General features: G+C 62.9%; 1 protein-coding gene across 4 annotated transcripts in view; it reads left to right on the top strand.

The window, feature by feature from the left end:
- ELFN2 (extracellular leucine rich repeat and fibronectin type III domain containing 2) overlaps positions 1-27,392 on the top strand; it is a 48,396-nt gene that overhangs the window by 13,349 nt on the left and 7,655 nt on the right. Inside the window, exon 1 of one of the 4 annotated variants that reach the window (XM_028533042.2) lies at positions 19,758-23,696. The exons of the other annotated variants lie outside the window; for them this stretch is intronic. The gene's annotated coding sequence lies outside the window, so the exon portion shown is untranslated. Of the gene's footprint in view, positions 1-19,757; positions 23,697-27,392 lie in introns of those variants that run through there. 4 annotated transcript variants of the gene reach the window in all.

Below are 27,392 nucleotides of genomic sequence, written 5' to 3'. Positions count from 1 at the left end.
TAAGGGGTGGCGACAGGCCGTTCTCTGCCCTGCCAGCCTGTGCCGTCTCGCCCCTTCCCCGAGAGAAAGAGAGGGAAGATCGGAGAGAGAGGAGAGAGGGGGAACCTGGTGTGAGCTGAGTGGGGGTGATGTCCGGGGACACCCTGCTGGGTCCCCTTGCACCGTCACACTGCTGCCGCCCGTGCAGAGCGGGAGTCCGCACACCCATTTCACAGATGGCCACTCTCAGGCTTGGGGACGTCCTCTACAGAGAGCCGAGCAGGGGTTTGGCCCCGGGCTCTGGGGCTCCTGCCTGCACGTGCCAGGGAGCGGGGTGGGGGGGTTGGGGACAATGGAGGCTCCTGGGTGGGTGTGCCCAGAGAGTGGGCTGTTGGGCCCGGCCCCGCCAGGGTGGCCCCGATTTCAGAGGCTGGCCCTACAGGGGCTGTGGAATGAATAGACTGCTCCCCCCGAGCCTGGATGCCGCCCCCGACCCCCGCCGCTGCCGGCGGCCACGCTCGCCCAGGGAATAGATCTGGCGTTGTGTGTGCGCCTGCCCCAGTGTCTCGCTCAACCACCCCATTTGTCTGGGGAGGAGAAAGGGGGGTCTGTGGCGCCCAACAGAGGTGGGATTCATGGGCAGGCCTGGGGGCAGGGTGGCCGCCTGGTACGGGCGGGCCTGGAGGAGCTCCAGGAGGGAGAGGAAGGGGCCAGGGTGGGGGTCCTGCTCGCGTGCCCCTGGGGCAGAGTCTGTGCTCTGCGTGAGCGGAGGGGCCGGAGGCGGGAGGAGGGGGTCTGGCCCCCCGTGACTTTGTAGTCTGAAGGAAGGAGAGCGTGATGACGCTGTCCTCAGGGAGCCCCTAGTCTTAGGGGCGTGGGGGACAAACCGGTACCGTCAGTCCGAGGGGGACATGGCCCTGATTTCAGGGAGCCCTGGCCTGGGGGTGCAGAACCCCAGTTCCAGGAGCCCTCGTCTCAAGGTGGGGGCTCTGTGGGTTTGGGGGTTCAGTCTGCTCTCTGCATGTACGGGAGGATGGTCCCACTGCATGGAGGCTCCCTGAGTTCTGGGAAGACTTCTTGGAAGAGGCAGTCCCTGAGGACTGGGAAGGGGCTGGGTTTGGGGCGGGACTACAGCAGGGACTGGTCTGCGGTTGGAGGCAGGACACAGCAGGGTGGGTCCCGAGTCTGAGTGGTTCCGCGCACCTGGACTCCGTTTGCTCATCTGCGAACTGGGGACACCTCCTGGGCCCTGCCCGGCTCCTGGGGGGCGGGTTGGAGGGAGGAGTGCTTGTACACAGTAGGCCCGCAGGGCTGCCGGGGGCTGCATGGTTGGTAAGGCCTGAGAAGTTCTAGAAGCTGCCTCAAACCCATGCCGCCACCCCTCCACCGCACTAGGCCGCTGCTCAGCCCGCCCAGCTGTAACCTTCCCGGGCACGGGAGGGAGGGTGGGATCCGCGCTGAGCTGTGAGGTGCAAACAAGCGTTCCTCCCTCCCTCCACCTTGCTGTGTGACCCTGGCTAACCCCAGACCATCTCTGGGCCTCAGGCCGAGACCCAGACCCTGCCCTGGAGGACACAGCCTGAGGTCTGTGGGAGGTCAGAGCTTACCCCTGCTACCCAGGGCTGGGCCTCAAGGACAGGTGGGGGGCTCACCAAGGGCCCCGGGCTTCCTGGGAGGAGATGGGCCCCACAGAGGGGCTGGCAGAGGAGAGAGCAGGTGCCCCAGAAGATTGAGCTGTGCGGAGCCTCCGGGAGTGGGGCCTGCCTGTGGCTGCCTGGCACCGGGGTGCTGGCTTGCGGGTAGCGGGTCACAGTGGAGGAACTCCTGGGGCTGTCAGGTGGGGTGACACGGCAGTCAAGCATGTGGGCCCAGGCTTGGGTTCGACTCCTGATTCTACCCACGCCAAGTGTTTTCACCTTTGTGTGCCTCAGTGTGCTCGTCTGTAAAATGGGAATGAAATGGTGCTTAGCGCTGCGCCTGGCGTGCAGGGCGTGCTCGATAAATGCCGACTACGTGCTGGGTTTCCCGGTGGTGGGAGCAGGTGGGCAGGGCTTCAGCGGCCATCCCAGAAGTCCTGAGGCCCGGATATGGGGTCAGGTCAGGAGATGTGGGTGTGTCTGCCTTTCCGGTTCCTCCCCCCGCCCAGTGCCTGCTGGACAGGGTGTGCAAAGGGCTGAAGCATTTCCCAGTGGGCAGCGTGGGTTGCGTCCCAGCTTAGTCATGCCCTCGGTGGCTGCATGGCTCTAGCAGACCATTCCCTGAACCTCAGTTTCCCCACCTGTAAAATGGGACCGAGGGCCTCTAGGAGGGCGAGGGGAGATGACGCAGGAAGACAGCACCCATCCTCTTCCCCACAGGCCCGTGCCGGATGCCTGCTATCCCCTGTCACCGCCCTGCCCTTCCCCTCTCTGCGTCAGTGCTGGGGTCGATGGCAGGAGAGGGGCTCTGGGGACTGGGTGACTGGCTGGGCCCAGATGGCAGCTGACCCGGACGTTCTGCCCTGGATTCAGGGGAAGCTTGGGGTGTCAGGGGGCCAGGGACAGGCCTTAGAGACCACCTGGGCCTGCAGGGCAGCTGCAGACACAGAGGGGCGTGGCAGGTGGTGGGAGCCGGGCCTTGGCCTCCTTGAGCTGGAGGGTCAGAGCCTCAGGGCCTCGTCCACTCGCCACGCCCACGGGCAGGCGGCGCCCAGAGAGTCACCGGCCGGGGTCACACAGCAGCGAGTGGCCAGAATGAGGGTGGAGCCCGGTCCAGCCGCTCTGGGCTCCAGCGCAGTCACTTTCCACAGCGCCTGGGCCGGCCTAAAGTGGCCATGTCACCTCTGCTCCCCTCCCTCTTCCTCTCTGGCCTGCCCTCCAGTTCCCAGCGGCCTTCGCATGGCTCCCCGGGGCCCCACAAGGAGGCAGAGGGACTAGATTTGGGCGAGCATGCGTGTGTGTCCTGTGACGTGTGTGTGTGTTGTGGGTCGGAGAGTGTGTGTGTAGAAAATGTGTAAGTGTGTACACCACCTTCTGACTGGGGAGCCAACACGTGCCCTCTGGATATGAAACGGGGAGCAGTGAGCTGCGCCCCATCCCATCGCCAGCAGGGCCCTCCCCCGTGTCCCTGGGCCCTGCAAATGCATGGATGCCCCTGTCTTAACCCATGTGGGATTCACCCTGGCTCTTTGCGGGGCCCCTCACCCCGTACCCCAGGCATCTGTCCTCGGGCATGTGGGGGCCATCCTGACCCACCTTGGTGCGGGTCCTCTTGCTGAGCAGGTTCCCTGTTGCATCCTGAGTCCAGGGTTTGAGTCTCAGCTCTGCCCTTTACCCTCTATGGGCCCGATTCTCAGACTGCCCGTATAGTCAAAGGGAACCGTTTATTTCTTTTATTAAACAACACTTAAGTAACACCATGTGGTGGACACTCTTCCAAGACCGATACAGAAATGAAATCCTCATAAGAATCTAACAAAATAGCTTATCCCCATTTTACAGATGGGGAAAGTGAGGCCCAGAGAGGTTAAGGATCCTACCTGTGGTCACACAGCAAGTCAGTGGTGAGACCAGGATTTGAACCTGGGACACTGGTTCACGAGCCACCCTCCTAACTGCCTTGCTGTGCTGAGTGCCCTTGGTAATCCACGGAGAGGCGCTTGGGCAGGGCATGCGTTGAAGGACAAGGGACCGTAGACACCATTGCCCCCAACTGTCCCCTGCAGAGTCTGAACTTCAGCGGGGCAGGGCCTTGCCCCCGCCTGAGCAGGGAGTTGGACCCAGGCCTCCCGGCTCCCAGTCCTGAGCCCTCTTGCTTGTGCGCTCGTGTACTCGTGCAACACACACATTCACACACGCATGCTATGCCGCGATCCAAAAGCTTCCCTCTGAGCACTGCTCAATTTTCTAGCCTAAAAGTGTCCATCTGTCCATCTCGCTGCCAAAGCCGTAGGCTGGACACCTACTGGGGCATCTGTTCAGGGGCCTCCCCACAGCCTGGGTCTGCCTCCCCTCCGCCCCCCGCCGCGCCCCGCCGTGCCCCGCCGTGGGGCAGGAGTCTTGGAAGGGAACCCTGGGAAGGTGGGACTAGCCCAGGGGACACCACCTCAGGCACATTTCCTGCTGTGTCCCCTGCTTCTGGCCACATGCACCCAGTCCCACCCGAAATCTCACCTGCTCAAGCCTCGTGGTTCCCCCCCCCCCATCACCCTCCCTGGGCTGGCTCAGGCTTTGAGGGAGGAGGTGTTGTTTCCAGGGACCAGCCGCCCCCTCCGCCTCCCCCAAGAAGTCTGCCCCACTGCCCTGGGAGGATGGTAATTAGTGTGAGGCAGGCTGATTAGCTCAGAAATTAAGTCTTTGTTTCCCTGGCTCCCCAGTTTCCCTAATTGAGCAGATGCAGAGCAGGGAGAGGTGGGGGGCGGCCCGCTTGGTCACGGGGGCTGGGTAGGGGCACACGTGGCTGCCGCAGAGGTTGGCAGGGTGCGGGGTGAGCATGGAGGGGCACAGTTTGGGGCCCGGGTGGGGGAGTGTGGGGGCACGGTACCCAGGCTGCAGCCCTGGGCGGGTGCTTGTGGGGCTCAGTGGGGGCATCTCCCCAGCACCCCACTCTGAGTGCTTGTCTGCATGCAATTGGCCCCCAGTCTTCCCCTCCAGTTGCTACCGTGACTGCTCCCACTCACTGGGTGCCTGCTCCGGGTGGTCCCAGGGCTGGGCACCTCGTTCTGCTCTCAGAGGGTGGCGGAGGGAGGGGACTCCTCATTTTTTTCTGAGGGAGAACCTAAGGCTCAGAGAGGGGAGGTGTCTTGCCCAAGGTCGCACAGCCTGGAGTGGCCAGGGCAGGGTTCAGACCCAGACCCTGTGCTGGAGGGAGGGAGGGCGGGAGGGGCCAGGGGAGCAGATGGGAGCCAGCCCAGGTCCTGCACGCCAGGGCTGGAGAGGCCCTCGTCCTCCTCCTTTGCCGCCCGCCTGCGTTGTTGGGAGGAGCAGCAGTGACAGCTGCAGCAGTGACAACAGTGATTGGTGCCAGGCAGGTGACAAATGCTTGACATGTTTTCATGTTTCACACTCACAACAATCCCGGGAGCCATGGGTGGGACCAGCGGCAGTACCCCCATTGCACATTCGCAGAAGCTGAGGTTGAGGGAGGCGAGCCCCACCCCCTGCCCGTCCCACAGTCAGCAGGGGGCCCAGGGTTCGGCCTGGGGCCGCCTGGCTCCAGGCCCCTCCTCCCGGAGCGCCCCTCTGTGTGGTCTGTCACACGTTCAAGGTGCCTGGCGTGTAGTAGATGCTCCACAAAGGAGCAGGTCCCCGGAGATTCTGCATCTCTGGGGCTTCATCTGGGGGTTCCAGGGGGACAGCCCTCCTCATACCTCTGGGGAGATATTGCTTTTACTTCCATTTTACAAATGGGGAAGTTGAGGCTCAGCAAGGAAATGACGTGCTCAGGATCTCACAGGCGATGAGGTGTAGCAGCTGGGATTTGAACCCGGGTGGTCTGGCTCCAAGTGCCGCCAGGCGGAGCAGCTGCCTCTCAGCCACACCTGTCCCTGAGGGGCGATCCCCCACCACCCTGCTGGACTCTCAGCCCCTGCTCTGGAGGCGGAGCCTGTGCCCCTGCCTCCTCCCAGCAGCCGTGTGCCCGGGATGCCTGAGGCTCCATCTCTGCTGTGCTCTGCCTCCGGCCGTTGGGCACCGGGCCTGGCTGCCTGCTGACTGGACATGACCTTCGGGGTGCTCCTGTGTCCCCTAAAACTCAGCTCGTCCCGCACGAAACTCTTCCTCTCTCCTCCTCCACCCCGGCCTATCGTCCCTTCTCTGAGGCCCTCTGTGCGAGCGTGGGCGCTGCCACTGCTCAGACACCCACGGAGACCCCGGGCGTCGTCTCTGACCTGCACCCCCGGTCTCCTGTCCTCGTCCTGGAGGCCCCCGACTTCTGCTCTCCAAGCCCCCCATTGCCTGCCCACTGAGGCCCTCACCCGCACCAAATCCCATCCTGGACCTGGGCCATCGCCCTCGCTTCTCCAATTCATTCTGTGCCCTTTTGTCATTGGTATAAGCTCCCCAGCACGTCACTGGCTCCCGCTGTCCTTGGGCCAAGACCCAGAACGCTTCCTCTGGCTCCCGAGACCCACCGGGACTTGGCTGAGCCTTGGGGCTGCTGCCCGGGTCTCCGTCTCCCTCACCGATCCAGTCCTTAAAAGTGCCACCCTCTGGGCACCGTGTAGGCAGTTCCTTGACCAGGAGCACCTTCCACAAAGCCTTCCCCCAGGACAGACAAGACCCGGCAGGGGCCCCTGCACGGGGGACCTCCCTCTAGCATGCCTAAGACCCCTTCGGGGGCAGTGGTGCTGCCAATTTTGCAGATGGGAAAACTGAGACTCAGAGAGCTGAGCTGGCATCTGAACCCAAACTTCTCTCACCGTGGAGTCCGGGTCCTCCCCGGTGTGTGCGTGTGTGTGCACACGTGTGGACACACCACAGGCACTGCTGTCTGCCGTCTGTGACAGGCGCTGTTTGGGCTGGGCTGAGCCGCCTCTGCGGGGGAGGTCTGGGGTGGTCTCCGGAGGCTGAGCCTGCCTCTTCCTTCTGGGGGTGGGGACGCTGCGTGTGAAGGGGGGTGGTGTCAGCCCCTTGCCAGCCCCCAGGGACCACAGCCTCCCAGTGCCTCCCGCTCCTTTCCCCTTTCTTGAAAACAAACACCCGCGAGCCCAAACCACCCATCCAGCCAAGGCACAGATGGAGCTGGAGTTGGAATTAATTAGTCCTGTTGCTAGGGCAACCAGGACCAGACGAGCTCTAGCCTTTCCTCTCAGCCCGCCCCCATCTGCCAGGCCCCACCCCTGCCTCTCACGGCCCCGCCCATCCCAGGCCCTGGCCCCACCCACCCTTTCTCCCCGCCTCAGCTGGTGGTTTCTGGAGGGAGAGGATGAGAGTGTCCAAAGACTCGGTTCGAGTCCCTACTCGGTGCTTTTGGCTTGGTGGGAGCTTGGGCAAAGCCCTGAAGCGCCGGGAGCCACACTTCGTTTGCCGCCTGCCTGGTAGAGGCACGGAGGGGGCTCGTTGAGAGGGATGAGAGGAAGAGGGAAGCGGCCTGAGTTTGCGATACCGTAAGGCTAGCCGGGGGCTCTCAGGGCTGCAGCGGCAGCGGTGCAGCAATGAGAGCTGTCAGAAGGGCCACCTCTACAGCCCGCGGCACTGGCCACTGTCGGGCTGCCTTCCCTGGCCACAGGTCCTGGGCTCGGTCCTCCTCCTCCTCCATCCCGACCTTGTTCCTCTCACCCTCTGAGCCTGCACCCCTCCAAGGCCTCACCTGGACCCCAACAATCGGTGTGTTCTCCCTCCTTGTCCATTGGTCCGTCCACCAGTCTGTCCTGCTCTGTTTCTTCCTGTGTGGTCCTGGGACAATCGCTTAGTTTCTCTGTGCTTCCAGTTTCTTGTCTGAAAATGGGTGCAATGCTCTGACCGGCGCGCCAAGGAAAGGCCCGGCGTGGGTCCTAGCCTGCGGTACCTGTTCAGTGGCTTCTTGTGCCGCCGCAAACGAGGTGCAGTTTGTGGTCAGGAACGGCCATTCCTAGAGGCGCATGCAAGGTGGAGGAGACCGAGGGGACCGGAGAGAAATGTGCCAGCTCCAGCCCTTCCCCCCCACACCTTTTGGAGCCCCCAGCACCGGGCTCTGCAGGGCTGGGCACACAGGAGTGCCACCCTGGCCTGGCGTGCTCCTTGCTGGGCAAGACCGAGGCTCCGGCAGGTCCTGGCTCCTGCTTGGCTCCCCACCGGGTCCCGGAACACGTGGAGCCCATAGATTCCAACCTCTTGGCCAATGGGCCATGCACTTTGTCGTGTGCCCAGGGGGCGTCTCTTATGCTGGTGTGGCGGAGCAGAGGCTCAGGAGAGAAAATGGGCCAGGACTGTGGGCCGCCCTTCCGTAAGCCTCAGTTTCCTTACCTGTCAGCTGGGCATAACGAAGCCTTCAGTGAGATCAGCTACGAGTGCAGACACTGGACCTGGCGAACTCATCCACCCACAGAGCCCAGGTCACGTGAAGGTGTGCTTCTGGGCCCAGCGAGGCAATAGGGTGCGGTGGGGCCTGTGGTAAATGCCAGGGCTCAGGGGCTACCTGATGGCATCAAACTGGGATTTGTATGCAATGCTGCGCTGTTAACAAAACTGATCCTCAGGCTGTGTTTGGAGCTGCCAGCTTACCTCACAAGGTAAACTCTACAAATGGATTAACTTGGTGGTGGTGATGGTGGGGGCTGGTATTTAACTCTCCTTTACATAATAGCAAGGGCTAACATTTATTGAGGGCTTGCTCTGTGCCAGGAGGGAGCTAAGCACTTTGCTGGGATTATCTTGCTCGATCCTCACACCCACCCAGAGGCAGGCGGGGTGCAACTGCAGTTCTCCCTCTGGAGACCAGGCAATTCAACCAGAGAGGGCAAGTCAGAGCCCAAGGTCACACAGCTGCAGGGGAGGGTGCGGGGCTCGCCCCTGGGCCTTTGGTTCCTGGTCTGGGGGTTTTCCCTCCAGCCTCCTTGGGGACTGGACAGGGGGAAGGCAGGCCTGGTTGGCAGGGAAACCCCCCAATCGGCAGCTTTTCCTTTCTCTCGCAGAGCGGGCTGGGGAGGGAGGTGAAACAAAATTAAACAAACGAATGGTGTTGTGGAGCTCAGGAAGAATAACTTATTTTTTATGAGCTTGTTAACATTTGTGAAGTTAAGTAAGCAGAAATTTATGCCCTTCATTTGCATGCATTAAAGGGAGGGCTGCCCGGGCCCAGCTCAGTTGCCGGAATCTCGGCGTCTCCCAGGGCAGCCCGGGTAACCAGCTCCGTCTCTGGGGGGTTTGCTTGGGCTGCTTGTGGCAATTTCTCCAGCCCCAGCTGTGGCCCCTGTGTCCTGTGGCCATGACTTTCCTCACTGTGTCTGGCAGCAGCTGGCCCAGAAGCCATTGGGTCAACTGGGCCCTTAGTTGAACGGCTGAATGTTCTAGAAACTGTTTCCAGCCTCCCCAGGGGCCTCAGAGGGGCAGGAGGCCCAAAGGCCACCGTCTTTGCTGCCCAAGAGCTGTGGGCATGTTGCTTTAGCACGCTGAGCTTCGATGTCCTCATCTGTAAAATGGGGACACAGCCTCATAGTGTGTCCTCTCCATGACACTGCTCATCTGAGATGACATTGGCTTTTGGGGCGGGGGATGCCCCCTCGGCTAGGTGACCTGGCTCTTTGGGGACCCGTCGTTTCCTGTGGGCCAGAGGGTGGCCCTCCTTCTGAGAGACCTTACTGGACGCCCCTCCCCGCCTCGGCCGCCTTGTCCCTCATCCCACGGCTCCTCCGCCCTCCTGCAGCTGCTGGCCTCCCGCAGGCCTCCCCTGGAGCCGTAGCTTCCTGCAGGCAGCGCCACCTGTCCTGACCGCCACCTGTCCTGACCGCCGTGGGTGCCCACACCTGCCCCGCTGAGGAACGGCACTGGGTGAATGAGGGAGGGAGATGCACAGACTCAGCCTTGGTTGTCATTTCTTTGGAATTAAAAGTCCCTTCCAGGTGTGTAGTGACTCCTGTTTTGAAAGCACTCCCAGGCTGATGCCATCTGTTGCTTGCTCTCTACCCTCAGACCCCCCCTGCAAAGGAGGCAAGGCAAGGACTGCGATGCGCAGTTGCAGAGGGGAAACTGAGGCTCAGGCAGAAGTGTAGGCTTGAGCCCATCACTCACTCACCCGCTGATTGGCTTGTTCAAGGAGACTTGAACTGCTGCCCTGTGGTAGGTATTAGGAACCTTGGGAGGGATAAGTGGGGTCCTGCCCTCCAGGGCCTTGGAGGCTGCACTCCATGGGCAGATACAGCAGGGCCGGAAGCAGCAGAGTGAGGAAAGGAAGTCGGGACAGGCTAAGGATTTTACTTTGACCCCACAGGAGGCAGCCGACAGGTGAGGGGGGCAGCCACGGTAGTAGTTCAGGTGGGCCATGGAGGCCAGTGAAGGTGGGGACAAGGGGGCGGACTCACGCTAGCTGTTGTTGGCGAATGACCTTGTTCCCTCTATCCGAGGGGCTCCGGGAAGGCTCGGGAGGGAAGTGAGTTTATCGAGCAGACTGTTCTAAAGCATCTGATGTGGGCCGAGCACCGTGCAAGGTGCTGGGGTCCTGGGGCAAACGAGAATCGTCCGTGCTATCAGGGATCCCGCAGCCAAGGGGGAAGGTAGATACCTGGTTGGGCCGGAGGGCTTCCTGTAGGAGGCGGCTTGGAGTCCTGCCTAAGGTGTGGCATTCACGAAGTGGAGACGGGGCTCGCGGGCATTTAGAACCGGGTGTGGATGTCGGATTTCAGACAGCGCAGGGTGGGGAGAGCTGGGGAAGTGGGGAGGGGAGTTCTCTTGGGTGCTGTTCTGGGGTCAAACGCTGGAGGGGTGGGAAGCTGGTGATGGTGTGGGGCGTGGAGGCAGGGGCCCAAGCGAAGGAGGAGCCAGAGATTGGTGGCGAGCATGTGTGTGCATGCATGTTACATAGATGTGCACGTGTGTGCAGGGTGAGGAGTGACTTGTTCTGATAGTATCCTCGGTCCCCGGGCGGGGGGTGTTGGAGGAGAGATTTGCAGAGGTGAGGCCACGCCGAATCACGAGGGGTCTTGAGTGTTGGGATAAGGACCAGGGAGGCGCCGGAAGCTTCTGAGCAGGGCAGCGACCCACAGGTCTGCTTGTGCTTCGGGAAGCTTCCTCTGGCGGTTGCGTGGAGCATGGGCGCAGGCAGGGTCACTGGACGTGGGTCTCCGGTCTCCTTTAAGAGACTGCTGCGCCTGCCAGGGGAGCACTAGGGGGTGGTGGCAAAGCAACGGGAAGGAGGGAGGGGACGGAGCACCAGGAGGGCGGTGGAAGAGGTGGCATTTGATCAGAGAGCGGCAGAGAGTGAGGGTTGGACTCTGGAGGTGGCAGGGAGGACGCAGCAGGTGGCTGGGATGCAGTGGGGGAGGGCAGCCCGTTCAGGATGCCTTTGAAGGATTAAAGGGAGGTCTGAGCCGGGAAGGAGCATCATTAGCGAGGACTCGGCCCCTGTGCAGTCTCTACCCAGCACTGTGCAGTCAGCTCTGCACGTACAGCGGCCTGGCTTTGGGTGGGCCCTCCATTTCGTTGCCTGTAAAATGGGGGTGCTCTCAGAACCCACCTTTTGTGGGCCTGCTGTGCGGGTTAGATGAGAGAATCCACCCACAGCCCTGCCCGAGAGATGCTTCCCAGTCGCTGGCCACGTGTGGCCGCGGCAGTGGTGGCAGGCGTGCAGGGCAGCCTGCCACCCTCGGGGACAGAGGAGAAAGCTGCTCAGAGAAGCTGTTCAGCCTGCCCGAGGCCACACAGCTGGGGGGAGGCACAGGGCAAGGGTCTGAGTCCCGGTTGTTTGGGCCCCCAGACTTGGTGCCTGAATGCCCACGTGCCCAGACACCTGACATGCCCCACCCAGGGTGCTCCGTGAACGCAGCCCCTCCCTCTGCTCGTGAGCTCCTGGATCTGGAGCGGGGAGAGCGGGCAGGAGTCTAGTTCAGGCCCCTAGCTCGGCCCCCACCGTCTGTGCAGCCCCAGGTCAGCTGCTTGCCCTGGAGCCTCAGTCTCTCCATCCGTAAGCGGGGCCCATGGAGCGAGGCTCCTGGTAGGGTTCTGTTCGTGTTCTCTCGCCTTCGCGGCACCTGCCTGACCACACTGCCCGAGCCGGCTGAGGCCAGCGTGGGCACAGGCGCCGCAGGGCTGGTCGATGCTCTGAGGGTTGTTATAACAACAACAATAATAATAGTCCTGGTGTAGCTCAGTGGATTGAATGCAGGCTGTGAGCCAGAGGGTGGCTGGTTCGATTCCCAGTCAGGGCACATGCTTGGGCTTCAGGTCAGGTGCCCAGTAGGGGGCGTGAGAGAGGCAACCACACATTGATATTTCTCTCCCTCTTTCTCCCCCCTTCTCCTCTCTCTAGAAATCAATAAATAAAATCTTAAAAAAGAAAATGCCATATGTGTTTTAAAATAATAACAACAATAATTACAACAACAACAATAAGAAGAAGCAGCAGCTGGGAGGCGCTGTTCTCACCAGTATGAGTGATGAGCCCACTTGGTGTGTGGGAAGGTGGGTAGGCGGGGACAGAGGCCCTCCGGGAATGACATGCCTGGGGCTGTGGGGTTCTGCTTTCTCACTTTCCCACACCCCAGCCTTCTGCTGGCACTGGGCACAGAGGGTGCCTTCTTCGCCCTCAGGAAGGGAAATGGTGACTGCGGGGGGGCGGGGGTGGATGCCACTAATTGCTAGAGAACATGAAGGTGCTGTGGAGTGGTGAAGCCAGGCCTCAGGTCAGGGCAGGCTTCCTGGAGGAGGTGATGCTGGAGCTGAAGCTGGTGGTGGTGAGCGGCAGGGAGAGGGGAGGGTGTGTGTCCGCGCAGGGCTGGGCAGCCTGGCGTGGGCGGGGAACATGCGGGGAGCCGTGTGCCAGGGCTGGAGGCGAGAAGGTATGGGCCCACCTCACGGCAGTTCCGAACGCCAGGAAGGATCTCGGCCTCTGTCCCTGGGGTTCGGGGGGCCCCAGAAAGGTCGAGAGCAGGAGAGGAAGCATCAGAGCTGCCCTCCGGAAGATTCCTTCCGGCCGCCGTGCTGAGGGGCTGGAGGGGATGGAGCCCACAGTGGACAGCGGGGGGAGCGAAGAGGGCGGCCTGTCCTGGTGAGGTGGGGAGCAAGAGGCAGACCGGGAGACGTTTCGAGGACAGAGATGGCAGACTCGGTGGCCGGTCTAATCATCACCACCTGGCGGGAAGCTGGGGTTGCAGTGGGGACCCGAGGCCTGAGCAGGCGGGTGGGGTGGTGGTAACCGTGGCTGGCCGGAGACGTGTGGGCAGGAGTGGGCTTGGGCGAGATGATGGATGACACCTGGGCTGGCCATGCCTGGGGCATCTGAGGGCTCCTGTGGAGGTGTCCAGCAGGCAAAGGCTGGGCTCTGGGTGCCCAGGGCATGAGGCCACGAGATGCAGAAAGGTCAGGGACAGGGCCCAGAGGAGCAGCTGTGTTTAGGGGCCAGGCCTTGGAGGGGCACCCTGGGCTGCGCTGGGGTGTGGCCACGAGGCCTCAGGTGAGGCCCCTGCCGTCTCCGGCATCCGTTTCTGCCCGTCACACGACAGTGGCGTGGACATGCTAAGGGAGCTGCCGGCTCCGATCTTCTCCGAAGTGCCCCAGAGGGTCTGCAGGGGCCCGAGCGAGGGGCCCTGGGGTGGCGGGGGTCCCACAGGCAGCAGCCTCCACGCCGCGGCGCCGACGGAGTTTGTGAGGCCGGAATTTCCTGGGCACCGACTGAGAGCCGGTCCCTCGTGCCGGGGGCCGGGACACTTGGCTGCGGTCCCCACGCTCAGAGCGGGTGTGTGGTGGTGAAATCCCCAGAAGCCCAGGCATGTTGCCTTGCTTTAAGCAGCCCCAATCTGTGATAACTTAGTTATTTCAGAAGAAATATTAGAGACCGGTTATTTATCTGACAAACCAATTTGCAGGAGGGTTTCCTTAAACGGCAAACGTCTCCGGTGGGTGTGCACTGGGTTCCCATTTGCCTGAGCCCCCCCGCCCCGCTGGCCGGCGAGTTCCTCGCTCACTTTCATCTCCGCCCCTGGGTGCCGGGAATCCTCGGCCGGGCTTGCAGCAGGGGCTCATCAGACGTGGGGTGCCTGTCTGGTTGGCAGGGTACAGCCCCCCCCAGGGGTCCCCAGCACCTCGGGTAGCAGGAGGGCCTTGGAGACGCCAAGCCCTCTCAGGTGGTCATCAGCTTTGGGTGCCTGGGGGTCAGCGGCACCGGCCTTCCGTTGGCCTTGTGGCGCCCTTGGGGACAGCAGGCAGGGACTCGCACCCTTCTTGTGCCCAAACCCCGAGTGTGCTCCCAGTCCCTTTCCACCCTGGGTTTCCCAGCCCTTCCTGGTCCCCCCAGACAGGCCAGAGACCAGGTGTGTCAGCCCGGGGCCTCGTGCATAGTAGGTCCACAGGCATGTGGAGCATGTGCTACAGCAGAAGGGACCCCCAGGTGTCTCATCCACCCCTACGGGTGGAAGCCAGAGCCCCACGTGGGAAGGGCCTGGCTGGAGTCCTTGCTGCCTTAGTGGCAAGGGAGCCAAGGAGGGGAAGCCCCTCACCCAGAGCACCTGGCGGCAGCAGGGGACCTGGGAGGGGGGGTTGGAGTGAGACGCAGGGCGGAACAGCTCCACAGCTCCATGCTGGTGTGTCTCAGCCTCTTCTGCCCCCTCTCAGGCACGTGGCTTCACCACACTGGGCCTCAGTCCCCCCATTTAAGAAATGGGTCTGTCCTGGCTGGTGTGGCTCAGCCGGATGAGTGCCGGCCGGCCCTAGAGCTGAAAGGCCTTCGAATCAAAAGCTGGTTCGATTCCCTGTCGGGGTTTCAGGCCAGGTCCCCAGCTGGGGGCGTGCGAGAGGCAGCTGATCGATGTTTCCCTCACACGTTGATGTCGCTCTCCCTCTCTTTCTCCCTCCCTTCCCCTCTCTCTAAAAATAAACAATAAAGCCTTTGTAAATATATTAAGAACAGAAGAAAGGTGGGTCGGACGACTCACCATCCTGTTAAGCGCGGGGCTGTGTCTGCACACAGACGGAGGCCGGGGAGGCCTTCCCTGCGGCCTGCCGGGTTCCCCGTGGCACTGGCTGCAGCACGCCTGGGGGTGGGGGCTGCTGCCCCGGCCTGACAGGGCTGCTGTTCCGACCGTGCCGGGGGCCGGGGCTGCAGTGGGGGATGCACTGTGCCCGCAGGGCGGCCCCGATGCTGTGGGGGACAGATGCCCGTCACGGGGTCAGACGGGAATGGGGGCATTGACTGCAGGAAGAGTGGGGAGCCGCCTTGGGGAGAATGCAAGAGGAAGAGTCTGGCGTGGACAGCTGGCTCAGGTCCTGTGGGGCCTCGATCTTCAAGGAGGATTCCTGGCTTTAGTCCGGGAGCCACAGAAGCTTCTGGAAGGGCGTTAAGAGCGGGCCACCCGTGGACGCATGATAGATGGTGTTTTGAGAGGCTGTCTGGCAGCAGAGCCGAGCAGAGGGGAGAAACCCAGGCGATGCCAGGAGGTTCTGGGAGGCCATGGCCAAATTCACATAAGAGCCATTGGTGGCCTGGACGCACAGGTGTGTGGCCTGGACAGGTGTCAGGTGGCTTGGGGAGGAGGGATGAGGCAGAGGGCAGAGTCAGGTGTGATTCAGATGATGGGACTGAGGGACAGAGCGGTTTGGTGACGGGCCCGCCGTCACGCAGCCGGTTGGGCGGGGAGCGAAGCAGTTTCAGGTGGCGGGGGCTTGGCCTGCTCCCGCTGGCGGTGAGCTGCCCCGCACAGAGGTGCCGAGGGGTGGAGGCGGCGGGCATGTCCGAGCCGGCAGGGTGGCGGCATCCTCACGCCTCATGCGCGGGCCTGCTCAGCGCCAGGCGCCATGGAGATGGATCAGGTGTCTGCCAGGGAACGTGTGGACACAGCTCCATTAGGCAGGGTGGGCACACGGAGGAACCGCCAGGGAGGGAGGGAGGGAGCTAGGGCAAGGGAGCACCCGAGGGTCCTGCCTCCGGGTGGCACGGGTGAGGGTGAGGCGCTCAGGACCCCCAGTGGGAGACACCCGGTTTACCGCTGGCACCAGCGTTTCCTGGGAGACGCCTGGACCCCACCCACCTTGGTTTTCCCACCTGTAAAATAGAGGTGGTTCTGAGAAGGGTGGGGGAGTCGGGGCTTAGCAGAGGCCTGGGGCCCGGTCCGCGCTCAGGAAAGGTGGGGCGCCATCGCTGTCATCGTTGCTGCCATGGCTGCGTGCGTGCTGCAGCCGACGCCCGCCCTCGCGGGCTGTGGGGTCAGGGGCCTCTGCTTCGGGGCATGTCCTAGCCAGCTTAGCCTGGGGGACCGGGGACGTCCTGGAGGTGATGCGCTGGTGCCAGGGCCCGAGGCCCACTGTCTGCAAAGCCCAGGCCCCGGCGTGAGTGGAGGCCACCGGTGGGGAGGATCTACAGAGAGGGCGGGCCTCTGTTTCCGGAGAACAGAGAGTTACGTGAACCCAGGAAAGACAGGGCGCAGGGAAGGGGTGCCGGAGCCTGCAGAAGGACGTGACGGGGTTGACTTTGAGGAGCTGGGTGGTGCCGAGAGACTGTCCTTTGCCTGGTTTTACCGGGTAAACAAACAGGAGGCCCAGAGAGGGCAAGGGCCCGGCTCAAGGTCACACAGCAGCTGGGCTGGGAGCAGACCTGCCTGCCTGGGCGAGGGCCTGGGCGCGCCCCCCCCCTCTGTGAAGGAGGGATTTCTCGTTTACCCAGGGAGCTGAATAATGAATGAAGTCGAATGTCTTTAATGCAGGCAGCAGGCCCGAAGTAATAAGGGACTCTGTATTAATTCGGAAGTTAATGAATATGCAGGTGTGTCTGAATGATTAATGGGGCTTCTGAAGGCCTTGGAAAGGCATATGTGAGCCGCTGATGATGGAAATGTGAATATTTCATACTCCGGGAAGTCGGAGAAACCGAGGGCCCGGTGGGCATTAATGAACCGGTGGACCCCGGCGGTGCCGCAGAGGGCTGAACACACACTCAGTGGGTGTCATGGCTGAGTGCGCTCACGGCTTGCTGTATGACCTCGAACGAGTCACCGGATCTCTCTGAGCCCCAGTTTCCCCCTCTGCAGAGTGGGCACAAGAATGGTGCCTGCTTCCTAGGGTCCTGAGGACGAAATGGGCGGCAAGTCCTTAGCACGGGGGCCAGCCGTGCCTCCGACACCTGCCCCAGCCTTGCCGGAGAAGAGGGCAGAGGAGTGCTGAGGAAGGCCCAGGATGGTATAAGAGTGACAATTAAATTCCCCTACATTTAAACCCGAGCGTGGGCTGCACTTCCGGTTTGTAGAGGGGGCGTCTCTCAGCAGCCTGCCCCTCGGCTCCTTGCTGCCGTTGTGTGGGGCGGGGCAGAGGAGATGGGTCTTGGGACTCATCTGCTGGGGCTGGGAGAGGGCGGGTGCCTGCCCAAGTCGCCCAGCCAGCTGGGGCAGCGTCCGCATGCCTTGCCCGTGGATCTCAGAGGGGCTGGAGGTGGGACCACCAGCCAGCGAGAGGGCCCCTCCATGCACGGACCAGAGAGGGCCTCCAGAGCATGACGGGCCTGCGGCTGGTCCGCATCACCGCTCAGAGCCTCAGTTTCTCTGCGTGGCGGGTGAGGGTCTGTCTGCCACCCGGGGCTCATTGGAGGCTTTGATGAGGAAGCAGGGCACCGACCCCTCCCCTGCGCCTGGTTTTGGGGGCGGTGGTCCCAGACTCTGCGAACATCGACCCTGGGGTGCTTGGAGCACCTGTGCTGGGAGTTTCTGTGCACCAGCCCTGTCTTGTTTCTGGGGAGCAGTGGGTGCTGGGCCACTGTGTAGCGTCAGGGTCTTGGGTGCACCCCTCAGTCTCTCCCAGCCGTCCTTTCTTCGTCCTTCAAGTGGCTGTAACAGCGTGGCTGTTGTGTGTTAAGTGTGCGGGCCTGGCACACAGTTGGCGGTGGGTGAAGTGAGATGCCCTCCCCACCCCCGCTCCGCCATTCCCCCTGCCCCAGGCCCACGTCACAGCCCTGTGCTTGGGCGGGCGCCCTGTTTTATGCTTTCATGGTGCCTTATTAGTCCGTGAACATTTATGGGCGCCGTGTTGGGCCCTGGGTTTACAGGGAGAGTAAGATGGCCCTCCCTGCCCCTGTCCCTGTTTCTCTCCAGGGTCCCTGGATGCAAGCTGGGATGGGCCTCGGGAGTCGGCCCTCCCAGATGGGGGCCGAGTGTGGGGGTTGGGGGGGTGCTTGTTTATCTCGCCGTCTCCCCCACTGGAGCTCCCACCTGGGGCTGTCTTTTGGCTGGAAGTCCTCAGCTTGCGGCGGGAGGTGCTGAAAGAATGGTTGTTGGAATGGCTGAGGGAGCGAATGAGGGAATGGCTGGGGTCTAGGCCCCTTTTCCTACCTCTCCCTGGCTCCAGCCAATGAGCAGGGGCGTGGCTAAGCCCCTCGCTTGGCTGCCCCAGGCCGGCCCTGGGTGAGCCCGTCCTGCATCCTTTCCTTCTCCTCCCCAGGTCTCTGGCCGGGGCGCCGAGGGCCTCCCTCCCCTCTGCCTGGCTGGGTCAGGGAATGACAGGGTGTTGGGGGAAGAACCGGAGGCATCGTGGTCATGGGGCAGCATGCTGTTGACAGACGAGGAAACCGAGGCCCAAGGGGAGAGGACCGTGGGGCATGGCTAGGGGCACACACCCCCGACCTGCTGCTGGGGCACAGCCCTGGCCTGCTGGCCTGGCTGTGTGCTTACGGTCTGCTGGTCTATGCTAACACCAAGGCCGGCCCAGGCCTTTGCAGCCTGGAGACCTCGGTGTGGCTTTGAACCCGCTGGGGGCTGTGGACTCAGAGCCCACCGCAATGGGAAGGGAGGACATGGCTTCTCACTTGTCCCTTCCCAGCCCTGGCTGCGCCTGGGCTGGTACCTGGGCCTGGGCTGGTACTGGGCCGGGCCACCCCGTGGTGGGCTCCACCTGCGCCTTTGTCCCGGGTTGGTTGCCACGCCTCGCTCCCCTCCGGCTCTGCAGGGAGACTGTGGGTGCGGCATGGCATCAGGCGCATGGGCCGAGAGGCCTCGGGCAAGCCACCCCCCTCTCCGAGCCTCAGTTTCCTTATCTGTTCCTGCCTTTCCTTGTTGGGCACACTGCCCACCCGACTTCGTGGGTCAGCCTCTGGGCACAGTGCTCGGGAGGGGAAGTCACTGTTTGTGTGCCTGGTGTCTCTCGAGTCCTCATCGCAAACGGTCCTCGGAGCCCCCAGGGGCTGGAGTGTCATCTCCACTGGACAGATGAGGCCACCAAGGCCCTAGGGGTGGCATGGCTTGCCAGAGCCATACTGCCCATTGGGACAGAATTCGGACTCATCTAAGTCCGAATTTTCCAGCTTCCCAGACCCACCGTCTCCTTCCCAGGGCCCTTAGAGTCCTTGGGAAGCCAGACTCCTCCCCCTGCCAGCTTGGTTCCCGCCCCTGTCGCCACGGGAACAGCTCCACTAACTCTATGCTTCTCTTACAGAGCAGAGACGACTGGCTGTCCTGAGCGCAATTCAATTCAACAGACATTTACTGAGTGCCTACTATGCGCCAGGCCTTAGGCTAGGCACTAGGGTGGGGGAGCAGCGAGGAAGATGAGGGTCCTGTCCTCAGGTAGCTCTGGGCTGGGGGACTCGGGGAGGACAGGCGAGGGCTGAACAGCAGCTCAGAGCCAGGAGGGAAGCTGTCTGCCAGGCTGGAAGCAGCAGGGACCTGGGTTCAGGCACGTCCCTGGGGAGCTTCTGTCCCTCAGCTGTGCCTCAGTTTGCCCATCTGTAAAGCAGGGGGAGAAGAGCTAGGGTGAAACGATCCCTAGGATCTTTCCCAGATTCCGTGAGGATGGACCAGGGGACGGGGGTAGAGCAGGGAAGCTGCCACTCTCCCTGCAGCAATCTCTGAAAGCTTCTTGGAGGAGGAGGCACCAGGTCTGGGCTACAGAGGGCGGGGAAGTGTGGGAATGGCACCCCAGGCTCAGGAGCAGCGTGAGCAGAGGCCCAGGGGGCACATGCAGACGGACAACCTCGCCACTCCCTAGGCCGGGAAGGGGTGTCGTGGGGTGTGAGCTTAGAGAGGGAGGGGGGGCCCCAAGGGCTACACTTTGGGGTGTGAGCTCTATTTTGTGGGCTGTTGAGGCGGGAGAGTCCAGAGCAGCTCGTCCTGCTTTGTCCCACGCCCTTCTCTCCTCTCTCCCTGGGATGCGCTTGAGGACCACGCTCCTGTGGGAGCGCGTGGCCATGGTTGTGCCTGGCACTCCCTGCCTGGCCCCGCTGCAGCCCTCAGGAGTGGGCATTCGGGGCCCACTTCACAGGTGGGGGCGGCTAGGCTGAGAGAAGGGAGTTTTTTGCCCAAGGTCATGATCTGACCCCTAGCCCCCATGCTTCTCTCACTAGTGCTCACTGAAGTGGGGGTCTCCGCCCTGTGGGACATCTCCCATCCTAGGAAGCCCCCAAGCTCCGAGGAGTGCCTGCCAAGGGCGCCACAGAGGGGTTTGGAGGGGCGCTGGGGGTCCCTCAGATGTCGTTGGCAGGACCGGCTTCCTCCGGCCCCCCCAGGGACCCTCTGACATGGGGAGTGAGGCGGGGCTCCTCCCCACCCTACAGAGGAGCAGCCTGAGGCCCTGGGAGTCATGTGGTTAGTTCAAGGTCATGACAATGACAGCCTGGGTAGGGAGCTACCCATCTCCTCATCAGTTCTTACCTCGGTTCAAGTCCCTTAAGGTCTGTGCAGAAGCTGACCCCCCACGGCCCTCTGCAGGGAGTGGAAGAGACTGGCGTTGGAGTCACAGACCCGGGTTCAAATCCTGGTTTTGTCTTGCACAAACGGTGTGATCTTGAGCAAGTCATCAATCACTCTGAGCCTCGGTTTCCTTATCTATAAAGGGGGAGAGCAGGCCTCTGTCATGTTCAGTCACCAACAGGTGTCTGTTGAGCACCCACTGGGTGCCTGGTGCTGGGCTGTAATGGAGAATCCGGGCCCTTCCTCGGAGAACTCAGTCCAGGAGTACCAGCAGTAGTTGTGATGTCGGTCGTAATGGAGAAAGCCCAGGGGGCTGTGGGGACCCCCCCAAAGACCCCAGCCAGGCCATTATAATTGGTGAGGGGGGGCAAGAGGGCAGGAGAAGAGAGCAGGAGCAGCTCCGCAGGCCCCATGGGCAGGGCTCTGTTGCTGGAATTTTCCCTGATCAGTAGGGAGCCAGTGAAGGCTTTTGAGCAGGAGAGGGCCACGCTCAGATTTCCATGCTTGCGCTTGCTCATCCTGGTGAGACTGGAGGCAGAGACCAGCGAGGGTGCTGACGGAGACATTCACTGAGGCGGAGGACGGAGGCTGGAGCAGAGCAGGGGCAGCGAGTGGGTACGCACACAGAACTTCGGGTGCAGGGAGCTGAGCGGCTGTGGATGCTGCTGGCTGGTCTGGGAACGGGGGGCAGAAGCAGCGGCGGGGCACGGGTGGGCTCGGAAGGTGAGCCCGGTAGTGGACGTGGATGAGTGGCCAGGGAGGAGGCAGCCGGGATGCAGTGGCCAGGGGGTGTGCAGCGCGTCAGGTTGATGAAAGAAGCCACAAGAGGGTATGAGATGGGGGGTGGGTTGAAGGAGGAGAGCAGAGGGCTGGGACCAGGACCCCCCGGGAAGGCAAAGGAGCTGGAGGAGGCACAGCCTGGGGGGCCAGGGGGAAAGCCAGGGGTAGGCGCAGTCCCAGAAGGCAGTTGTCAGGAAATTACAGAAGTCCCATGTGTCGAGCACTTTCTCCAGCGCCAGGTGCGAGGAGGGCCCGGGAGGGTCAGTCCCCACCTGTCTCTTCAGCAGAGAGCAGGCCGGGCAGGGGAAGCAGAGCCCAGCCTGCCCCCTTGCCATCTGGAGGAGGAAGGTGTTGGAGGAAGGAAGGGGGAAGAAACATGTGCGTGCCTAGCAAGGTGGAGTGAGGGTGGAGAGAGGGGAGGCCGAGGGAGCCAGCGAGCAGGAGCCGGAGAGAGAAAGCACCGTATGCCAGGACCTTGTTATTCAACCCAGTTTTCAAAGGCCCGCAGCTGTCACGCTGAGATAATCCGTTAATTATGGCGGCCATTGCGCTTTGGCAATGGGGGTGAAACAGAGGCTGGGGACCAGGCTGAAGGGGTGTGGGGAGCAGGTCCTGGGGGGCACTAGACCCATGAGAGGGGGCAGGGACAAGCGCAGAGGGGTGTGCTGCCTTCCAGAATGAAGGGAAGACCCTGTCAGGGGCCAGACCGCACCCCTTTCCTGCTGCCACCGTCTCATCGGTGGATGACGGGGATCCAAGCCACCATAACCCCCCCGGGAGCAGCCAGCCCCTCCGAGGCAGTGAGTGCCCTTCCAGGCCCATTTTACAGAAGAGGAGGCTGAGACTCAGAGGAGAGGAGCCGCTTGCCAGGGCCATGCTGTTGGTTCAGGGGCAGAGCTGGGATTTGAGCGGAATGTGGCCGCCCTTCCAGGAGAACCTCAGGGAGGGCCGGCCTCCGGGGACTGGCCGCGCTGACCTGGTGGCCGCCAGTCCCGAGGGATGGCGTCTGCACGGCCCGCAGCCGTGGGGCGGCCCTCTCTGGGGCGTTCCTGGGGTCCCCTGCAGGGACAGAGCTTCCTTGTTCTCCAGTGCCACAGCTGCAGGCCTCCGTGGGCTCCCCCGCCTGCCCCCACCCTGCCCCAGAGAAACCAGTCTCAGTGCCAGGACAGCGACCCCTTGTGGCCGCTTGTGTCAGTCCTGGTGGGCTGTGGCCCCGATGGTCCATGGGCCCTGGGTGCCAGGGCCTGGAGAGGCAGTGGGGGAGACAGGCGGGAGTCCCAGGTGAGCGGAGCGAGGAGAGCCCCAAGTCTGTGGGGAGAACGATGGGAGCGAGGGGCCATTCCAGAGCCCCAAGAGCCGTTTTCGCTGCAGGCCCTGCCCTGGGCTGGGGCTCCGGTAGCCGAGGCCTGAGGCCTGGTGTCCACGCCAGTCTTGGCTGGAACCTCAGCCCAGGCCAGCGGGCAGTTTAGACAGGCTGGGAATTGTACCTGGGAGCGAGTAACCCGTGAACCCCAACAGGGGCCCCAAATGCGACCCAGAAACCCCAGCAGCATTGTTGGAGAGCCAGGACCCCCCAGGGTAACAGGCAGGTGTGGGGGGCCATCTGGGTGCTCCCCTGATTTGGGGTTCCCACCCCAGTGGGCCTGCTTGGATGGGGCCAAGCTGCAGGGGTTGTGGATGGGGCAGGGCAGCTTGAAGTTCTGCAGAACTGGTGACCACAGGGACCAAAACTCAGTAGACATTCAGGACCAAGGACCCGTAGATACAGCACAGAGCTCTTGAGCCCCCCCCCCAAAGACCCAGGGCCACCAAAGCAGTGAGGCAGGGATGGTGGCACCCTTGGGTCCCAGTCCGGGAGGCTCATGGGACCCCCCCCCACACACACACACACAGGCTGGGTTTCTAACCGTCCCAGCTCTGGGGTCTCCTCTCTCGCTGGCCTGGAACCTCAGGGGCCAGGGGCGGGTGGGAATCTCAGCCAGGGAGGCAGGGAGGAGGGCGGGCCCTTGGGGCCTGATGGCCCCCCCACTCTGTTCCCCACAGGACGCAGATCCCTGGCAGCCACGTGTCCCAGGGTTTCCAGGGGATTCCAGAAAGGGGGATTTAAAAAATAAAATCTCCCAAGTTTTCAACATTAGCAACTAATTTTAAAAAGCATCTAAAAACGACTGCCCAGATGAAACAGGATTGCACAGCACCTCTTGACCCAGCGCCCAGTGCCAGGGAAGGTCCCCGTGGAGCAGTGTCCACCCCTGAGAAATGGGGTAACAGTAAGGCTGTGCTGAGGATTACCAGGAGATGCACTTAGGCCCCGCCCACGACCGTTTCCATCTTGGCCGGGGCTGTGCACCCCTCTGCCCCCCAGGCTGCCTCTGATGGGGCCGACTCCCCACCACCCAGGGCCTCCACGTCTCCCGGGGGGGCCCCTGCTGCGTCCCTCGGCCTTGGGTCAGCCCTGAGGATGTTGGAAGGCAGGGCAGTGTTCACCCCGTGGGGCCCTGCAGGAGGAGCAGGTGGAGGAGGCAGAGCCGGAGGGTGGGCCTAGCTGGCGCCTAGTACATAGTAGGTGCTCCATAAATGTTTATTGAATGAATGAATGGAGGCCATGCAGGCAGAGGCAGCCGCGTGTGCGCAGGCACTGGTGAAAGAGCGGGTCCAGTGGAGACTGGTGAGTAGAGCCCGGGGCTGCAGCTGAGTGGGGGCCTGGGGTTTGCTGGAGCCGAGACCAAGAGGCCAGCAGGGGCTGGCGGGGGAAGCAGGGGTCAGGCGGGGGAGGCAGGGGTCAGGTGAGGAAGCAGGGGTCAGGTGGGAGAGGCAGGGGTCAGGTGGGGAAGGGCAGGGGCCAGGTGAGGAAGCAGGGGTCAGGTGGGGGGACAGGGGTCAGGTGGGAGAGGCAGGGGCCAGGTGGGGGATGCAGGGGTCAGGTGAGGAAGCAGGGGTCAGGTGGGGGGACAGGGGTCAGGTGGGGGAGGCAGGGATCAGTTGCAGAAGCAGGGGTTAGGTGGGGGGACAGGGGCCAGGTGCGGAAGCAGGGATCAGGTGAGGAAGCAGGGGTCAGGTGGAGGGACAGGGGTCAGCTGGGGAAGGTAAGGGTCAGGTGGGGGAAGCAGGGGTCAGGTGGAGGGACAGGGGTCAGCTGGGGGAGGTAGGGGTCAGGTGGGGGAGGTGGGGGAAGCAGGGGTCAGGTGGGGGGACAGGGGTCAGGTGGGGGAAGGGCAGGGGCCAGGTGAGGAAGCAGGGGTCAGGTGGAGGGACAGGGGTCAGTTGGGGGAGGTAGGGGTCAGGTGAGGAAGGCAGGGGCCAGGTGAGGAGGCAGGAGTCAGGTGGGCGAGGCAAGGGTCAGGTAGGAGAAGCAGTCATCTGATTAGCCTGGAGGATTCTGGGAAAGCTAGAGATGACCCCTGGGGTGGGAGTAGGAGATCGATGAGATGGACTTTTAATGCCGCTCACCCTTGGCTGTGGGCAGGAGGATCACACTGCCAAGTGCCTAGTGGTGGATGGGGTGGGGGCTGGGCCTCTTGGGGCTGGGGGTGGGTTCCGGGGAGTGGGCCGCGTGACCTCGGCCATCTGTGAAACCATTGGCAGGCTGCTGGGTGGTTTCCAAGGCCAAGCCTTTTGGTAAACACCCTTCCATCCTCCTGCCTACCTCCTTCCACTAAGGCCTAGACACAGCTCAGGTGCTGATGACAGACGTGACACCCCTGGGGGTAGGGGAGGCCCGGGGGCCCGCCGAGTGCATGGGGGTGACCCAGCCGGCAGTTACTGAAGGCTTCGGGCCGGGCCAGTAAGGCAGAGACACGTGCACACAGCTCTCCTCCCCGAACAGATGAGGAAACTGAGGCCCAGAGGGTAAGGCACTGACCTGCCCGAGGTCGCACAGCCAGCCGCCCTCAGTGTGGCGTAACTGCCTGTAGCCCCGCCCCCTGCGTGGGCCCAGGCCCCGGGCTGGAGAGGGGCGCTGTGCACCGGGGGCTTGCAGACCCCCGTCGCCGTCAGCTCTTGCTGCTGTTGGCGCGGTGCCCTCCTTATTGATTGAGCTCTTCGGGTAAGTGGGTGCTCCGTGCGGTGCCGGGCATGTAGTAGGTGTGCGGTTTGTGTGTGGGTGTGGATGGAGCGTGGGTGAGTGTGTATGCAGCTGGCCGGCCCGCCTGCCCCAGGGGTGCGCTGCAGGCCTGCTCCCTCTTCCCTTAGTATGCGGACTCGGGTGCGGCCCGCTTGCCCGGTGCAGGGCGGCACAGAGCCGGGCATTGGGGGGGCAGCACCCAGCTCCCCCGGGAGGTGGAGCAGCCGGCACAAAGGCATGAGCCTAACGAGACGTGATTGAATGGGGGCGGGCAGACACCCGGCACCTCCGGTGAAACCCAAACAGAGGACGTGCTGCGGGCGTCGCAGCCGCGTGGCGGGGCGTGCGAGGGGTCTGGCTGGCATCTGGGACAGTGAGGTGAGGACACGACGCTGGCACGCTCACGCTGCTCCGACAGGTGGGGCCCTGGGGCCCACCACTGCTCAGGCCGCACGGCACAGATGCTTGGTGCCAGGTGACCCATTTTTCGGAGGGACCTTGACACCGAGCATGGCCCTGGGCAGTGGGGCCCGAGGGTGGGGCACGGGACACCATGGCGTGGGAAGAGCAGGCGAGGACGTGAGGCTGTGCCCCTTGGACACGCCGACAGCAGGGGCACGAGGTGGCAGGTTAGCAGACATCTAAAGGGCCTTCGAGGGGCACCGTTGGCTGTGTTCTCCGGGGCCCCAGGCAGCGCTGGGGCTAACGCACAGGGGTTCGCGGAGCCAGATTTGGCCCTGTAATAGAAGAAGAAATTTCTAACAGTCGGAGCTGGTCAAGAAGGCACTAAGTAGCCTCAGATGGGTGCTGAGATCCCTGCCATTGGAGGTATGCAAGTCTGGGGGAGACCACCTCCGCAGGGACTCTGGAAAGTCGGACGATTATAAGAGCTCAGGCTGCTCCAGGTTCCTGGCTGTGTGGTCTCGGGTAGGTCGTTGCACCTCTCCAAGCCGGCTTCCTCACCTGCAAAATGGGGGTCATGGGGCTAAAAGGAGGGCTCAGGACACTTCTGGCACAGTGTGGGCACCCCAACAGAAGTGGGGTCCCTCGCTCTGATAGTTAGCACCCTGTCCCTAGCTCTAAGCTCTCGTCCCACACATCCTGTCCCGGGTACAGGCTCCAGGTGTGCCTAAGGCCTGGAGGCCACAGCAGTGAGGAGGGCGGAGCCTGCTCTGACTGCATGATGGGCCTGGGCCGGGGCAGGGAGGGTGTGATCCTAGAGAACTAAATGTGCTATTAGGCAGCGGTGAGAGCTCTGAAGGTGGACCAAAGGCAGGGTGGAGTGACCAGCGGGTCATCTCAGACTCGGTGTCAGGGAAGGGTGGGGCTGGGGGAGCGGCTGAGCAGATACCTGAATGGGATAATGAGTTGTTCGTGTATATGGTGGGGTGAGGGTGGGGCATTTCACGCAGCGAAAAGAGCACGTGCAAAGGCCCTGAGGTGGGAGTGGGTGTCGGGGTTTGAGGAGCGCAGCTGGCCTGGAACAAGTACCTCCTGATTGGTGGAGACACTGAAGTCTCTCTCGGCTTGTGCACAGTCCGCGCCGGCACACTGCCCTGCTAGGGCGGGAGGCACTGTCTCAGGGGGCGGGAAACCCACCAGGCAGCCCACGCCTGTCCAGTCCCTGCCTTGGGCCCAGCTATGTAGAGGGAGCTGGGGAAGGAGAGAACCTCAGCTGCCTCATCTGTAAAATGAGGCCGACAGCGCCAGCCGTGCAGGGTGGTGCAAGATTCAAGGAACACACATGCCGGACACAAATGAGCCTCTGGGCAAGGGCCAGCCGAGCCTGTCTCACGGGTGCGGAGACTGAAGCTTGGAGGGGCTGATGTGTGCGCCCTGTATCACACAGCCCAGCGTTCGACCCAAGGACCCTCCGCCTCCAGCGTGCTTCTTCCCATGCATTTTTCTCTCTGCCCTGCAGCTGGGGCTCACCGCACCTGCAATCCCAATGTGTCACCCACCAAGCAGCAGCTCGTTGATGAAGGCATAGCTACCCCGTTGTAGAGGCGGGAACCAAGGTCCAGCGAAGCCTGACGGAGGAGCCCTGGGGAGGTGGAGGCAGAGGCAGAGGCAGGAATGGCCCAGTGGCCAGCCCCGGGCAGTGGCAGGCTTTGCCCCAGAGGGCAGAGTGTTAATAGCCGGCCCCTGGGGCCCCTGAACCCGTGCTGCGCTTCCAGCTCAGACGATGAGGTGGCCGCCTGTCCTGGGAGTCCCCGAGCCTCCTGATCCTGGGTAATGGCATGGACACCGACAGCGACAATGGCACCTTGGGGAGCCTTGGCCAGCTCATCCCGGGGAGGA

This window comes from Phyllostomus discolor, chromosome 2 (assembly GCF_004126475.2).
Source record: "Phyllostomus discolor isolate MPI-MPIP mPhyDis1 chromosome 2, mPhyDis1.pri.v3, whole genome shotgun sequence".
In the NCBI taxonomy this organism is placed as follows: Eukaryota; Metazoa; Chordata; class Mammalia; order Chiroptera; family Phyllostomidae; genus Phyllostomus; species Phyllostomus discolor.
Note: the sequence above shows the minus strand (reverse complement) of the source record. Positions and strands in the feature narration are given on the sequence as shown.